The following is an 8,347-nucleotide window of genomic DNA, read 5'->3' on the forward strand; positions in this document are numbered from 1 at the left end:
ATATTGGTGTAATATATACTGTATTCTAACTCATCCATGGTTCATACCCTCCGATACTACTCATAGATTCATCAAAATAAGCAAACAACACATAGAAAACAGAATCTGTCTAAAACAGGACAGTCTGTAGTAATCTGGAGGTTTAGTAAACTTCTGTAACTCCAAAAATTATGAAATAAATTTGACAATTTGAACAATTTATACAGAAGTAATGTGCAAAATGTTTCAGACCCATTTGACTTTCCAGTAAAAATGTAAAATCACGCGCTACAGCCAAAGTTTCTGTTTTTGTTCTGCACATAGTAAAAAAGCAATCTAATCATTCTAAAACCAAATCTTGGCACATTATTTTTATAATACAATGGATATATATAAGGGGACAATTATTTACAGAGAAACTTCCATGAAAAAATCTACATTGTTTCCGTGAGCATGAACACGAGTGCTCAAGGTCGACCCTCACTTCTTCAATGCATAACTTTCCAATCACTTCTCTTTTTGAAAAACTTTTTAGACATGAGAGGCAAGTAAAAAAAATTGTTTTTTCATTCTATTAAATTTTTTGTATGTTTCGCCCACAACTAAATAGAAACAAAAAAGGAAAAACAAAATCTACTTAGTGAAGAAAGCAAACAAGCACACACGATAATATCAACCCCACTTATTGCTCCCCGGCAACGGTGCCAGAAAAGAGCTTGATAATCCCCAAGTGCAGGGAATCGTCGTAGCAATTTCCAAAGGTGGAAGTGATAAGTATGGAGTGTCGAACCCACAAGGAGCTAAAGGTAAGATAAATATTCTCTCAAGTTGTGTCTGCCACTGATATGACTCTACATACACCGAACGTTTGCTTCCAACGAGAAACGAGAAATAAAACTATGTTGTGGGTATGAAATGGATAATTTTGTATGATATCGGAGAGCTAAAATATGAAATTAGGTGTTGTTATCATAAAGTTAGAATATATTACTAAGTATTATAAATAGAGAGTCTGGAATAATGGTGGATCGGTGTGCGGAATTATCCTAGGCAATTGTTAACAAGACCGGTAATCACTATTGTAATTTCATATGAGGGAGAGGCATAAGCTAACATACTTTCTCTACTTGGATCATATGCACTTATGATTGGAACTCTAGCAAGCATCCGCAACTACTAAAGATCATTAAGGTAAAACCCAACCATAGCATTAAAGCATCAAGTCCTCTTTATTCCCATACGCAACAACCCCCTTACTCAGGTTTGTGTTTGAGTCACTCACCAACCCACTATAAGCGAATCATGAACGTATTGCAACACCCTACAGCGGGAATCCCTCATGCTTGCGCGACACGGAGGGCACCATAGGATAGCACCAAAGTAAAACATACAGCTCATACCAATCTAGATGATCAATCAACCCAAAGACAAAGGATATCTACTCAAAACATCATAGGATGGCAACACATCATTGGATCATAATATGTGGTATAAAGCACCATGTTCAAGTAGGGATTACAGCGGGGTGTGGGAGAGTGGACCGCGTAAAAGAGATGATGATGGTGATGTTGATGAAGACAATCACCGCGGCGATGATTCCCCTCTCGATGGCACTCCGGTGCCTCCAAGAGAGAGGAGGAGAGGTTCCCCCCTTGTGCTTCCTCCTTCATGGCTTCCCCCTGGATGGGGAGAGGTTCTCCCTCTGGTCCTTGGCCTTCATGACGATAATGGCCCCCCGGGATCCTCCTCCATGCCCTCCGGTGATGATGGCCCCCTCCGGCAGGGTGCCGGAGAGGGCCTAGATTTGTTTTCGGTGGCTACGAAGGCTTCTGTCGGCAGAACTCCTGATCTAGGTTATTTTCTAAAGGTTTCTGTATTTATAGGAATTTTTGGCGTCAGTCTCACGCCAAGGAGATGCCCGAGTCGTCCACGAGGCAGGCCCACGCGCCTGGTGGGGTGGGCGCACCCCCCACCCTCGTCGACGCCCCGGGACTCTTCTGGCCCAACTATTTTACTCCGGGGTCTTCTTTTGGTCCATAAAAATCATCAAAAATTGGCACGTCAATTGGACTCCGTTTGATATTCCTTTTTTGTAAAACTCAAAAACAAGGAAAAAACAGAAACTGGCACTAGGCTCTAGGTTAATAGGTTAGTCCCAAAAATCATATAAATGCATATAAAACATCCAAGGTTGATAATATAATAGCATGAATACTTCATAAATTATAGATACGTTGGAGACGTATCAATCACGCAGCACCGTGCTGACGAAGTACACCGGGTGCTCGACGAGGGTGGAAGCGTTGGCGGGGTCCCGTGCCCCCCGAGGCTGGGGAACCTCACGAGTTTGGTCATCTGATGGGCAATCGTGGCCTTAAGAGTGCCATCCTTGGGAGTTCCGCTGATCGGAGGGATGGCTGAGGCCTTAGGAGCACTGCCCTGAGGCTAGTGCGTCTCGGCCAGGTGCGGGGCGCTGCACCGCATGCCCTGCTACCTCTTGAGCTTGCGTTGGTTTTTCCCTTGAAGAGGAAAGGGTGATGCAGCAAAGTAGAGTAAGTATTTCCCTCACCTTTTTAGAACCAAGGTATCAATCCAGTAGGAGACAATGCACAAGCCACCAAATACCTGCACAAACAAACACCAACTTGAACCCAACGCGATAAAGAGGTTGTCAATCCTTCACGGTTATTTGCAAAGTGAGATCTGATATAGATGGATAAATGGTAAAGTAATATTTTTGGTATTTTGTTTATGGAACGGAAAGTAAAAGATTGCAAAGAAAGTAAATAGGAAACTAAAATTGTAGATTGGAAACTTATATGATGGAAAGTAGACTCAGGGTCCATATGTTTCACTAGAGGCTTCTCTCAAGATAGAAAATATTACGGTGGATGAACAAATTACCGCCAAGCAATTGATAGAAAAACGCAAGGTTATGACGATATCTAAGGCAATGATCATGAATATAGGCATCACATCCGTATCAAGTAGACCGACTCCTGCCTGCATCTACTACTATTACTCCACACATCGACCGACTCCAACCTGCATCTAGAGTACTAGTTGACCCGTTGCGCCAAATGGCGCAGAGACCTGCTGAAGACATGTTGTCGATGGAAATAGTTTCATGCTGCAAGAACCTTCAACTAAATCATGCTATTTTTTAAACATGTTTATTATTTTGTTAAATAATAGTCTGGGAAATGGGAAACTTTGCATAATATGAATATGGCCACTATGATGAGAGAGTAAAGTTGTCATGGTTGTATTTTTTTAGCAAGTTTGAAAACATGGTTATCATGATGAGAAACCTGGCCGTGCATCTTTTTCCTACAAAAAAAGAGGGAAAAAGATAAGAAACCTAAGAAAAAAACATGTCTTTGTTGTGCATATACAGAGATATAGGGATCAGGAGGTATTAGGATAGCCCATATGTTATTTAGCCCAGCCCACGTAGAGCGATGCCTGTGGCCCGTGAGGAGCTGAATATGAAGCGGCAGGGGCGGATCCAGCGGAGACTGTTTATCCCCTTCCTTTCGTTTCCTCAACCGCCGACCGGTGCGATTTCTTACCTCTTTTGATTTCGGATTTGTCTGCATGCATGGATTTACTTTCCATTTATCTTGATCTTGCATCTCCCCTCTTTTTTGTGGCGATTCCCACCCCTTTTGTCTCGTTTTCTAGGCATTATAGATCTTGTGATGCGATCCTTTCTATTTAGAGATGCACTCATATGGAAGTAAACTTCTGCAGTTATTCTAATGGTTATTTATAAGCTGACATTGTTTTGATTGAGAAACGATGGTGCCGTAGGTCAATGCGATATCAGTTCTGATGGAAGCATCTACTCTAAACATAAGGATAATAATAAATTGAGGCTAACCTATGTGGCTAAGGTAAACAAAAAAGGAGAAGAACACACCATAATTCTTAAAGTACCTATCCTAGGATGCATTTGACCGCGGTACCATCCTAAAAGTCCTTCCTGATGCTTCTTAGCTTCTTTCCTTAGATAATCGCCCTGTTTTTGAGTTTTCGCTAATTTTAACAAGGTCCCTCTTACCCCCTTCACATAATAGGTAAGAAGGTAAGAGTTAATCAGGGACCATGTTAAAACTGCTCTTTAGTTTTTGTGACACCTTCTCAACCCGATAAGAGTTCCATTGATAAGCTGATCTATGGGTTCAATACCCATAAATGTCAAGAGAAAAAGATCATGTGATGCATCTCAACTGATTGATTGTTTCATCTCTGCTAAGTCTTCAGAAGGTTGTGGAGCTCTAAATTTCTCTCGAATAGCCGCAACAGAAAAGAATAAACCATACCATACTCAAGTTGACTGGTGCAAAGCTCGTTATAAAACAGAAACTTCAAAGGCCAAATCAGGTAATATGTTGATAGGATTTAGAAAACAATGGCTGGGAAAACAAAAATATTTCGTAGTACAGAACAAGCCAACAAAAACATTTCAACACTAAAGTAAAACTGCAGCAAGCACAATGGTTACACTACACTGTTTAGATTCCTAATTGCTAATTTAGGTTATGTGGCTGATGGAACCAAACAATATATAAAGAATCTATTTTCAAGTACTCCCTCTGTAAACGGTCCAGTCCTATGAGGACATTACACATCAGTCAGAGTTCCATGGAGTCGGTCTCCTTTCCTATACCTAACCTATGTATATATGCCTCCATGGAGATGGACGAAGACGACACGACCCACATCACGACAACACAGTTCTAGTTTCCTTGGTCCATCACCTTGGTGTTGTCATGCTACTCCTGCATTCCAATCTAACATTTAGCTAATATAAACTCACTGCTCTCTGTACAAGAGAGCAGTAATAGGGTACAGAAGAAAAACTGGAACTTCACTTACCCACTGAAGTGTGTAAAGCCCAGCTCTGAATTTTCGGTTGCACCGCTCATCATCATCCATCTCAGAGAATAGGCAAAATCTACAACAATATGAATGGCCTTAGAATTAACTGTTGCGAGAATAAAGGATGTACATCTACAACTACAGCAGAATTAACTGTTACGAAATTTTTTTGCAGGAGTGAACATGAGCTTTGTAGTTCTATGTTTATTTTATGGAGCAGTACTGGCATTATTAAAAACAATCCTGTAGTATTATCATTTTTCAGAGCGCAGTAAGTTATTTGAAATCGTGGAAAAGCAACCTGAAAATTGTCTGAAGGCATGAAGACCAGAATTCAGAGTAAACGGTTGTAAAATACCAAGAAGCACTTCATGGAATATATTTGATTACTCAGCATTAAACAACCAAACAAGAGTAGTAAAAAATGACCGAAGGATGATTTTAGCAGGCATTTTATGAAAATAATCTAGCCTCATTGAAACACTGAAATGAATCATCAACTAAGAATTTTAAATTCCTGCTGAATTCCTTTGGGATTCAAATTTAGGGCAAAAGAAACCTTGCATTGTTCATCGAAGGGTAAAATTCTCAGGGCGTCTTGATTCTGGACCACTCAAATATCATGGAGGTTATACCATATCCATTCAGTAAAATCTATAACAAAAGAAATGTATGCATACATATCAGGATGAAATTCCTCATATAGATCATTATAACTAAGGCAACAAATAATATTTCAGGCTACTACCGTGTATGCTTTAATCATAGTATTTTTCACTGCAAATAATATTTGCTCTTTGTCAAAACATACGGGAATGTAAGGAAAAAGTCATACACAAGGGGAAGAGAAAAACGTCATGTAACATTCTTCAAGCCAAATAAACATTAGTAGAATCCTACAGGAGAGACTCACCATAAAATTGGGTCCATTCTTTGAATAACCACTTCATGCAAAATCCCTTACAATATATTCAGACCAATCCATCAACCAAAAAATTGTAGTGTTCTTCACCACTGAACTCTGATTCAAGAACTGAAGGGTATGTCAATTGCATATACTATCTTGCATGTTTTCATCTGTCTTTTCCCCTCCAAATGATAATTTTCTCCTTGCCAAAAGACACGAGAATGCAAGCAAAAAGGTCCTGGTGAGAGAAATGCATCCTGTTACAGCCTTACATGTGAAGCGAAATAAGCATTTTGTAGTAAGCATATATGGTAAACTACAATCTTCAGATAACCACATTGGGCAATCATTTACAATCAACTCAACCGACTAATCGGTCAATTCGACACCAGACAGTAAAGATAAACAAAAGTTACTAAAAACTTTTGAACCACAGATGCCTTGTACTTAATCCATATAATAAGACCCACGAGGTAATGCAGAATAAAAATAGTAGCTCTATATCTTAACCAAACCACAGTGCAAATATTTTCCACAAATATCACAGTGAGCAGGATAAGAACAACATGATAAAAACAGCAGCTCTGCATCTTAATCGGAAGTTCATCCCTACCTCGACTCCCTGTTCGCCGCCACCTCCTCCTGGATCTCATCGCCGGTAGCACACCGCAGTCGGCCAGCCAGCAATCAACACCAAATGCACGTTGGCGCCAAACAATGGACTTAAACCAGAAAGTTGGTCTAACATTACATCATCATGCAAATATATGCACTGGAGGGTGGGTACCCAGTAAAAGGACACCCTGAAAATGGAAATGCAATATGGTTAGCATTGAAACCCTCATTGCAAAAGAACCACCGGAAGGCCACAACTTTCTGGACAAAACTGGGTACTCCATTCCACTTGGAATGTACTGGCAGTATGGCCTGAATACACACAAATGAGTTATGTAAGACACAAAGGCAATCGTATTTTGTTGTGCAGCATCATTTACCTAGCACAAAACATTTTAAAAAGTGTGTTTCCGTCTTTCTGTTAGCACTTATTTACCAAATAGGAATGTAAAAGCTATATTTAAAATGGCAGGGTCTTAATAAAATACAATTAGATAGAGCAGCTTAGATGAATCAATAACATCCCTGCTTTTATGAATCCAATTCTTAGAACTCTTGGTATATTGCTATCTCTGTCCAGTCTAAATGTACGCTCGCAACATCATCTTGCGAAGTAAAAAATGATTGGATGCATTCTAAGTGCATAACATGATCTATGAAAACAATTTTACACAAAGCATATGAACCAACTTGAACTATTCAACCACCCATTGCCATTTTCTGAACTTAATCAAGAAAAGTGGCTACATATAGCTAAAATCAAAGAGAAACTATGAGGCTGCAGAAGAGCATCGTCTCCTCATGCCTCGTTTCCTGAGAAGAAGATAAAAGGGAAGGGTTTGCGAACACACAACCATGGCATGCCTCATCGATGAATCAGGGGCCAAGGGGAGGAGGCCGCACGGATAGAGTAAGAAAGAGATTGGGTGAAGCTCACTTCGGTGTTGGCAGCAGAAGCGGTCGCCGTCGCTCCTCGTGTGCGCATCTCCCCCAATCCGCGCCCCTGGCCTTGACCGCCGCGCCCGCTGCCTGCCGAGCCTGCCGCGCCCACTGCCCGCCGAGCCTGCTGCACCATGTGTGGCGCTCATAGACGCTAGCCGTCGCCGTGTATCAGTCATGGCACCATCGAGACGCTCGATTTCACCTTTTCCTCGTCTAAATCCCGACCGGAAGACCCTGTCGTTGCCATGGGGCCCAAGTGACGGAGATGGTCGGCTGTGAGGACGAAGGAGGGAGGAGGAGGGAGGGGCCGACGACGCGGGGAGGAGAGGAGGCGGCCGAGGCGAGACAGGAGAAGAGTCCAGCCGCCGCCGCCCCAGATGCTGGCTGCTGCTCCCCTGCTTTCCCCTCCTCCTCCGTCGTCGCCCCAGATGCCGAGTCCCGATCGAGGCCGCACTCCTCGGCTCGAGGTCCTCCGGCTGAGGCCGGATCGAGGCCGTGCTCGTCGAGGCCGGCCATGGGGCGGCCGCATCTGGGCCACCACGCGACATGACCCTCTTCCCTGTAGCCTCATCCCATCGCGACGGGTCGCCTACCCTCCTCCTTCACCTCACCATCGGCCGACTCGGTGTGGCGGTGGCAGGGATCTGGGAAGGAGGAGGGAGGAGGAAGAGAGGAATGGGGTGTGGCGGCTGTGAGAGGGGGAGGGAGGAGTGCGTGGCTTTGGATCGGGAGCTAGGGTTGGTGCGGTCGTGCCCAATGGGCTCCTCGCTCCAGCCCCAGCCCCCAGGCAAGCCACGGGACACGCGACGCGGGGCGCGCGAGGAAAGGCTCACCCGACCGAAAATGACCTGCTGCTGACCCAGCCACTGCAAGCGGGAGACGAACCCACTTGTCATTGGGCAGTAAAATGACTGCGAGGTGAAAAATGATTTAACTATAAGTGAAGATCCAACGGTGCAACTGAGTTGGAGGGGCAGATCGAACGGCCAACGAGGCCCCAATCGGGGGAGCCTTGTGGAG

General features: G+C 43.3%; 1 long non-coding RNA gene across 5 annotated transcripts; it reads right to left on the bottom strand.

Moving 5' to 3' along the window:
- Positions 1-4,348: 4,348 nt before the first annotated feature.
- On the bottom strand, positions 4,349-8,137 carry LOC125508486 (uncharacterized). 5 transcript variants are annotated; one of them, XR_015604259.1, is made up of 6 exons: positions 7,323-8,137; positions 6,384-6,573; positions 5,777-6,008; positions 5,428-5,517; positions 4,861-4,939; positions 4,349-4,775 (listed from the first exon to the last, which is right to left on the bottom strand). It is a non-coding gene; the product is annotated as an uncharacterized LOC125508486 (long non-coding RNA). The 5 variants fall into 5 exon arrangements; XR_015604258.1 differs by having other exon boundaries at positions 4,349-4,763; positions 7,323-8,136; XR_007283538.2 differs by having other exon boundaries at positions 4,349-4,763; positions 5,423-5,517; positions 7,323-8,136.
- Between the last annotated feature and the right edge of the window lie 210 nt (positions 8,138-8,347).

This window comes from Triticum urartu, chromosome 5A (genome assembly GCF_056163025.1).
Source record: "Triticum urartu cultivar PI428250 chromosome 5A, HENAU_Tu73, whole genome shotgun sequence".
In the NCBI taxonomy this organism is placed as follows: Eukaryota; Viridiplantae; Streptophyta; class Magnoliopsida; order Poales; family Poaceae; genus Triticum; species Triticum urartu.